This window comes from Podarcis pityusensis (genome assembly GCF_964106645.2).
Source record: "Podarcis pityusensis genome assembly, chromosome: 17".
Lineage (NCBI taxonomy): Eukaryota > Metazoa > Chordata > Lepidosauria > Squamata > Lacertidae > Podarcis > Podarcis pityusensis.
This window is the reverse complement of record NC_138042.1, coordinates 7,992,991-8,000,854: the sequence shown is the minus strand read 5'-3', so window position 1 is coordinate 8,000,854 and position 7,864 is coordinate 7,992,991. Positions and strand designations below refer to the sequence as shown.

At 44.2% G+C, this 7,864-nt stretch overlaps 1 long non-coding RNA gene across 1 annotated transcript; it reads left to right on the top strand.

Annotated features, from left to right (window-relative positions):
* The first annotated feature begins 2,949 nt into the window (after nt 1-2,949).
* On the top strand, nt 2,950-6,756 carry LOC308467038. The gene is made up of 2 exons (XR_013981112.1): nt 2,950-3,160; nt 6,657-6,756. It is a non-coding gene; the product is annotated as an uncharacterized lncRNA (long non-coding RNA).
* The last annotated feature ends 1,108 nt before the right edge of the window (nt 6,757-7,864 follow it).

Here is a 7,864-nt window from a genome sequence, read left to right as displayed (position 1 = left end):
TATGTTAACTATGGTTTTACATAGCATTTGACCCAAGCCAGTCACACACAGAGCACAGTCTTTATTACCACTTCCAGTTTAAAATGGTGCAAGTTTTCCACTTGTTATATTTATCCATTGCAATACATAGATGGTTTTCAACACAGAGAATCTGCAGGATAGAAGGGCAAATAGCTGCTTTCGACTTTTACAGGAACTAAGAGTACTATTCTAGCCTTTTTCTTCTTTTTTTTTCTTTTAGCAAAGGAGGGACACTGGGATCAGAGAAGGTGGAGAGTAAGCAAGCAATTTCTAGCAATGAGTAATTCCAAGCCATTAGGGGAATATATCCTGCCATTAGCTTCCACTGATAAAACTTCAGTCAAGCATCCTGGACTATTAACAAGCCATCAGCCTAGCAAAGGATTATCTCCCAGAACTCATGACAAACTTTCTGTTCTTATTCATGTGCGAAGTGTGTTATTCTGTATAAGAATAACTTACAGAATGCATGATGTCCATAAACATAATAAAAACTTTTATTAACTATTTGCAGAATGAGGAGTCTCTGCTGAAGGAAGCCATAGCTTCTCTGTTGCTAAATCACTCTCCTGCCCACAAATGCCTTCTGGCCTCCTAAGCAGGAAGGCGGGCACTTGCTCCTGCTGTGTGCAAACAAAAGTAATACAATACTGCAGAATAACACAACAACTCACCCTAGTTTCTTTTTTCAAGAGGTTGCGGGGAGGGAGTCCTGCTTTTACACGGTTGAAATTCTTGTAAACAAAATCTGTCCTTTTCCCCTTATGGGGTATCCAAGAGCCCGTATGGAGTCCTTAAGTGGGTTCTCTATTGGTAGGAGAAAATAACAGAGGCCAACCAGAGAATATTGAGAAGCAAAGCAGCTAGTAAGCCTGATCTTTATTGAACTGTTGCAACAGGGTGCTCCCCCACACGCAGGAGATAGGTGGAGAACCCAGAACAAAGGTGTGCCTGTCCTTATGTAGACTTTTAGAATTGCCCACCCTCAAACTCCAGACCACCCCCAGAAACATCATACATACATCACAGAAGGGGTGCAGCCCAGGACACCCCCCCCAGTACATCATACATACATTACAGGGGGCGGTCTAAAACAGAATCCTGTGTTGTTTATCTCCTGTCTGGCAGGCTACCTGCTTGCATTATCTGGGTTTTGGCCACTCTTTTGTTATTATACAGTGGTGCCTCGCAAGACGAAATTAATTCGTTCTGCGAGTTTTGTCGTCTTGCGATTTTTTTCATCTTGCGAAGCACGGTGTCGGGAAAGTTTTGGAAAAGCTACAAAAATCACCAAAGTCTTTAAAAACCTCAAAAAAGGCTACCACACCGCGTTCTATGAGTTGTTCCTCGAAGTCAAGTCGCAACTGTATTAACGGTGTTAAGAAAAAGGAAACAAACTTGCAAGATGTTTCCATCTTGCGAAGCAAGCCCATAGGGAAAATCGTCTTGCGAAGCAGCTCAAAAAACAAAAAAACCCTTTCGTCTAGCGAGTTTTTTGTCTTGCGAGGCATTCGTCTTGCGAGGTACCACTGTAACTACTTGATTCCTCAATCCAGGTCACAGGCTCACCCTATTCACACCTTGAATGTGCCCTTAAGGCAGGATTGGTGAGCACAGAGACATTGGGGAGGTTTTTTCATTTCCTCCCTCCTTGGCCAGAAACATTTGGTCAGTTTGGGAGAGTCAAAATGGTTTCAGGACTTTCTTCCTATACTGTTTCAGACACGTGGTGTATATATTTATGTACGTGTTTGCCTTGAACATTTAATTTATATATTTGAGACCTTAAATTCTTATAACAAAATGATAAAAGGAAGGGCATTGATCTGACCTAGAACATCAAAGAAGACTTTGATAATTTGGTCGCCTTATTCCTGGAATTGATGATAATACGGTCCCAACTCCTGGAGAGGCGTGGTTGGCGTGGTTGCCCCACCAGGCGGCAATCAACAGGGCCAGGAAAATTGCGGATTGTGCCGTGGCACAGAAGGTGCAACTATTGTGGGGCTGGGTGATACGGCACCCCACCATTACATTTGACCAGGAGGCCTTGTTGCACTGTGATGGTGTTTACCTTACCAATGATATTTGGCTGGCCGATATAGTCAAGGGCATTAGGGGTTGGCTGCAGGTATGAGGGTGTTGGTGGCAAGCCTTTTGGCTCGGGTGGCGGCTAAGCATTGGGTAAGCCTTGTCATGGGAGGGGCGGTTGTTGCCTCTGGCCTGTCTCTCGCCTTAAAGGGATCTGGGGGTGTGGTTCCTGTCTGAAGCATGGGCATGGGCTAGGGCCATGCCATGACCCCATCAGTGGCCCTGGGGGTGCTCAATTGATGTACATCATAGGGCTCCCCCTATCAGTGGTTGACCCTTTCAGGTCTCCTGCAGACGGGCAGGAGTCAGGATGGAGCATTGCTTCACCCAGTTGCCTAAGCCAAACCGCTCACATCTGTAACCAATAAAGTTGTGGCCTGATTTATCCCATTAACCCAACATATTCGTGTCTTTCTGTTTATTTCTGAGGGAACTGCGGGGCCCGGGGCCTCACCACACAAAGGTGCCTGTATGCAAACAAATGAAGACAGGATCACATCTGTATTCAACTTAGCTTTGGGTTAGAGGGGGTCTGTTGAGATGCTGACTGGAGTGAAAATGCAATTAGATTTATCTTTGCTGCAACTTAGAGTGTGTTTGGTATGGTATCTTTTTTTTTCTGTACTGCCAGATTTCATCATGACTGCATTATGATTTCAGTTGATTTAGATACATGTACTCTGTTAGCAAAAATTATTAACTTCAAATATCCACATATCCTATTACGTAATTAACTGTTATTATTATTTGTCTGCATCTGGATTACAGTATGAGATATTGCTTTATCTGAATGTCTGGCACAAAACCAATCAGTCAGTTTTGGCGTGGATTGGTCTCTATTTTTTTAATTATATAACTAGGGAAAGTCATGTGATTACTCCTCCCATGACTCACTCCTCATTGTGGCTGAGCTATACTGTATAGACACATCTTTAATATTCAACTGTACTTTGTGATAACAGGTGATAACTGTGGACTATGTCCTACTTGCAACATGGCATATGCAGAAGATCATAATCATAATAAGGAACTTAAAGATTTTTCAGTGGTAAGTAATCAATCGGTCAAATTAATTAATTAATAATAGCAATAACATGGCTTCTCAGCTTCCATTTCCTTTTCCGGGTTGCAATAGGGAGGAAATAATACTAGGCAGTTTTTCTTTTTCTTTTCTTTTTTTTTAAAAAGAAATCATTTTGGGGCAGATAGAGGGGCACACTGCTACCAGACCACTACCATATAAACATTTCTGGGTTACTTCATCTTCATTATCTCCTACAAACAACTTCCACCACCCTAACAAAAGAAACACGTAGTATAATTATGAAGTCCAGTTTGAAGACCCTCGCCTGATTCACACATCATTTTAAACCATGGTTAAAAGCTTAACTATAGTTTAAAAGTGAATGTGCAGTGTGTTTAACACCTCCCCTGTGTTAGAGTTACGTGACTGGAGTTCTCTGATCTGGGCCTTGGGCAGAGAGTGAATCGATAAGTTCTCCACACCAAGAAAAGAGTTCCAAAGTTTTATCGCAAACTTCTTTAAAATGGTTACAAAATATATATATTGTAAATGCAAATTGACACATTGCTCTTAAACAATGAGCAATGCAGTCCAGTTTTCTTTAGGTTCTTACTTGTTGATTGTCCCAGAGAGAGATTCAGTTTAGCAAGTGGTTTGTTCGATATGCCAGTGGCTTCTGAGAACCAGATATTGTGCCCATCTCTAATCTAGAGCATATTTGAAATATACTTGGAGTCCTGTAGTGATTTCATGCTCTTTAATGCTGCTTGTAAAACAGTGATTGAATTGCCCCCCAAACCTCAGGCTTTTATATACATTATTTACACAATGAGTCCCGTCTGATTGGCTGATTCTGCTTCCCTCCTGGAGCCTGATTGGTCTTTTCTTGCAAGCCAATCAGTTGTTGCATTCTAGGATCCTACTTGCCTATTGTTCTAGGATCCAAGCTTAGAACAGTATTAGTTCAGACAGAGCAGTGGAATGCCCCGACCAGTGCTCCATGTGAACAGACTCTGCACAATCAGACGTGCTCCCAAAGTATTGGCCATGTGCAGGTCTCCTTTGAGAGATATTCATTGGCAGGAAGGAAGAAACAAAGACTCCACCCCCTTGCTGTGGCTTTAGCTACACAAGCGCCTTCTGTACTCGCTACCGTTCTCTGCAGAACAGACATTCTGAAAATGCAAACCTCCACATAGCATTTTAGGCACATTAAACTTTTACGAGAGGAGATATGATAGCCATCTTCAAATATCTAAAGGGTTGTCACATGGAAGATGGAGCAAGCTTGTTTTCCCCTGCCCCAGATGGTAGGACCTGAATCAATGGCTTCAAGTTACAAGAAAGGAGATTCTGGCTAAACATTGTAAAGAAATTTCTGTTTGCCAGTGGAACAGACTCCCTCAGGTGGCTGTGAACTCTTCTTCATTTGAAGTTTTTAAGCAGAGGTTCGATGGCCACCTGTCAGGGATGCTTTAGTCACGTTTCACTACATTCAGTGTGGCTTACTCCTAGAGAAATGTGTGCAGGGTAGTAGCCTTAAAATTGCTCTCTGTTTAAAGGCTGTTTGCCTGGCATGGGCCAGGCAAAAGGCCCTGATTCACAGGCTCTTGCGAGCATTTGCAAGCATAGTTGATAGAAAACCCACCTGCTCCGTGCTTTGAATGGAATCTGCCTCTCTGGGTCTCCCCTCCTTTCGTGCAGCTTCCAAGCTTTCAATGGATGCCAGCATATAATAGGATAATAAGGGATAATAGATACTCTGGCGTCCTGGTAATTAATACCCTCAGAATGGCATCCCATGTAGTCACACAATACCAATCTGTTCATCCAGCTTGGGCAGACATGGCAACAAGTTAATAGGAAGCTCTGCAAATACCGTATTTTTCGCTCCATAAGATGCACTTTTTCCCTCCTAAAAAGTAAGGGGAAATGTGTGTGCGTCTTATGGAGCGAATGCAAGCGGGAGGCTCTGCTCAGTGCTCCCTTTAAAGAGCCGTGTGGAGTGTGTGTGTCTTGGGGGCTTTTCCCCGAGGAGGGAGAAGGGCAGCCCGTCAGTGACAGTGACACACACTCCATGCGGCTCGTGAAAGGGAGCGCTGAGCAGAGCCAGGGATGCATAAAGGCTCTGCTCAGCGCTCCCTTTAAAGAATTTTTTTTTTCTTGCATTCCCCCTCTAAAAACTAGGTGCATCTTATGGTCAGGTGCATCTTATGGTGTACGGTGTCCAGAGGGTGCGGGGGACCACAACCCCCAAGCCACTAATCTGGAGTGACAACACATCTCAGTTCCTTAAGTCTATGTGTAGTAATCTCTGACCACTGCACGGCTTGAATGCTGCACATTGCGCAAACGTAAGACTTAGCGCACGTTGCCCCTCCCACTTTTGCTTTGGGCCACACCCTCAGACACGCCCACTGCAAGGGAATGTGTCAGGGTCAGTCCAAGACATTTTAGACCCTGAGGCAAACGACAACTGCTTCTCCCCAACAGGCAAGAAGGGGTGAGTGAAGCTGTGCATCAGAAGCAAGGGTGGGAGACCTCCTACTTGCCAAGGTGACCCTGTAAAGGTCCACGGCAGCAGTGGGTGATGCTTTCCTTGAAGGCCAGATCTGCTGCCCCTGTGGATCCTGCCACCTGAGGCGGCTGCTTCACCTTGCCTCCTGGGTGGACCGGCCCTGGAATGTGCCCTTGAGCTGAAAAAGGCTTCCCCCTGCTGCTGTACACACACACCCTGACTTCCGAGGCTTTCCAGGGAAGCAGAATTTGCCTGAACATTAGGAGGACCTCTTCCCTGTAAGCACCCTTAGACTATATAGAGCAGACTGCCTCTGGAGGTGGTGGTGATGGGCTCTCTTTTGGGGGGCAGGGTTTAAGCAGAGGCTGGTAGGCTTATCTGCAAGGGATGCTGTGGTTCCATCCTGCGTTTGCAAGACACTGCCTTGAGAATGGGGATGGACTAGATGACCGCTAAGGTCCCCTCCAGCACCATAGAATGACAGAATTATAATGACCGAATATGCAGAATTAGACCAGTAATCAGAAAGAATAAAAAATAAATCAAAGGAAGAATTTACCACAAAATGGGAAGTCTTTAAAATTTATTTGAAAAATAGCAACGGCAGTTAGAAGTCTGTAGCAGCATTTGAATAACTTCAGTAGGAGTTTTAAATCTGATGGAAAACCTAGGATAGAATAAATAACATTAAAGCCGAAATATGCTATAATATGGCACTGAATAACGGATGAGAAATAGAAGTAAGGAGTAGACGGGAAGTCAGCTACATAGGAAAAAGTCGTTTTTATGTTAAATGTATTTTGAGCAATATTCAGTGTATTGGTGTGGTTGTTTTGTATTTTTTTCTTTTCTTCTTTCTTAGTTGTTAGGTGATGGATATCTGTGTATCTTCACATTTTCTTTTTGTATGTGGTGTATTAAAATGAAATGAAAACTATTTTTTTAAAAAAAGAATCACAGAATTCTAATGAAGAATTCTTCGTCTTCTTCTTCTTTTTAAAGTGCCACTTCACTAATGCACACCCTGTGTCTAAATCCAGTGCTGGATTATTTCCTACTGCAAAAAGTATAAAAACAGAACGTTGGGGAACTCCTTGCTCTGGGGGGGGGAAAAATCCCTCAGTGCAGTGGTACCTTGGTTGTCGAACACCTTGGCTCCTGAACAAATCGGCTCCCAAGTAAGTGTTCCAGTTTGCGAACGTTTTTTGGAAGCTGAATGTCCAACACAGCTTCTGATTGAGTGCAGGAAGCTTCTGCATCCAATCAGAAGCCGCACCTTGGTTTTCGAACAGTTCTGGGAGTTAAACGGACTCCCGGAACAGTTTATGTTTGACAACCAAGGTACCACTGTATTGGCTATACAGTGGTACCTCGCAAGACGAATGCCTCGCAAGATGAAGGAGTTTTCCGTTTTTTGAGTTGTTCCGCAAGACGAATTTCCCTATGGGCTTGCTTCGCAAGACGAAACGTCTTGCGAGTTCTTGCGAGTTTGTTTCCTTTTTCTTAAAGCCGCTAAGCCGTTAATAGCCGCTAAGCCGCTAATAGCCGTGCTTCGCAAGACGAAAAAACCACAAGACGAAGAGACTTGTGGAACGGATTAATTTCGTCTTGCGAGGCACCACTGTAGGTGAGGATGACTCTATTTGAATAAGTATTATACTCCGTTTGGGGATTTGTTATCTTTCCCTGAATAACTTGGTGTATTTTTAAGCACCCATTGCAGACCCCCGAGCCACAGGCATGCATTTTCCCCACTGGAGAACACGGCTCAGGACCACGGCCTAGACTGTCACTGCCATTACAAGTCTTTTCCTCTCGAACGGCCAACGCAGGTGGGCAAAGTCCAGCATCTTGGCAGCATCCTGCTCATGCCGTGCGTCCTCAAATATAGGGAACAGCAGTTGGCATCGCAGCACCTCTGAGCTCAAGCAGGGGTGCTTTTCCTGCTCCCCTAGCCCCCCCCCCAGTGCCCCAACACCATGTCAGTTTGCATTTCTTAGTGCAGAAAGTATTGATCTGATGTGTAGAGAACTTTCCTATTCTAATTAATTCAAGAGGGTTCTGGAAGTTTCTCTGTGTGAAAGAAACAAGCAGAAGGTTCATGATGTTTGGGTTATTCCTTCAGAGAAGCTGAGTAAATACAGCTGGCTTAAACTGGTCGTGTTACCTCTTCCGTCAAGGTCATGCTGACTGTAATAATAGCAGACCAG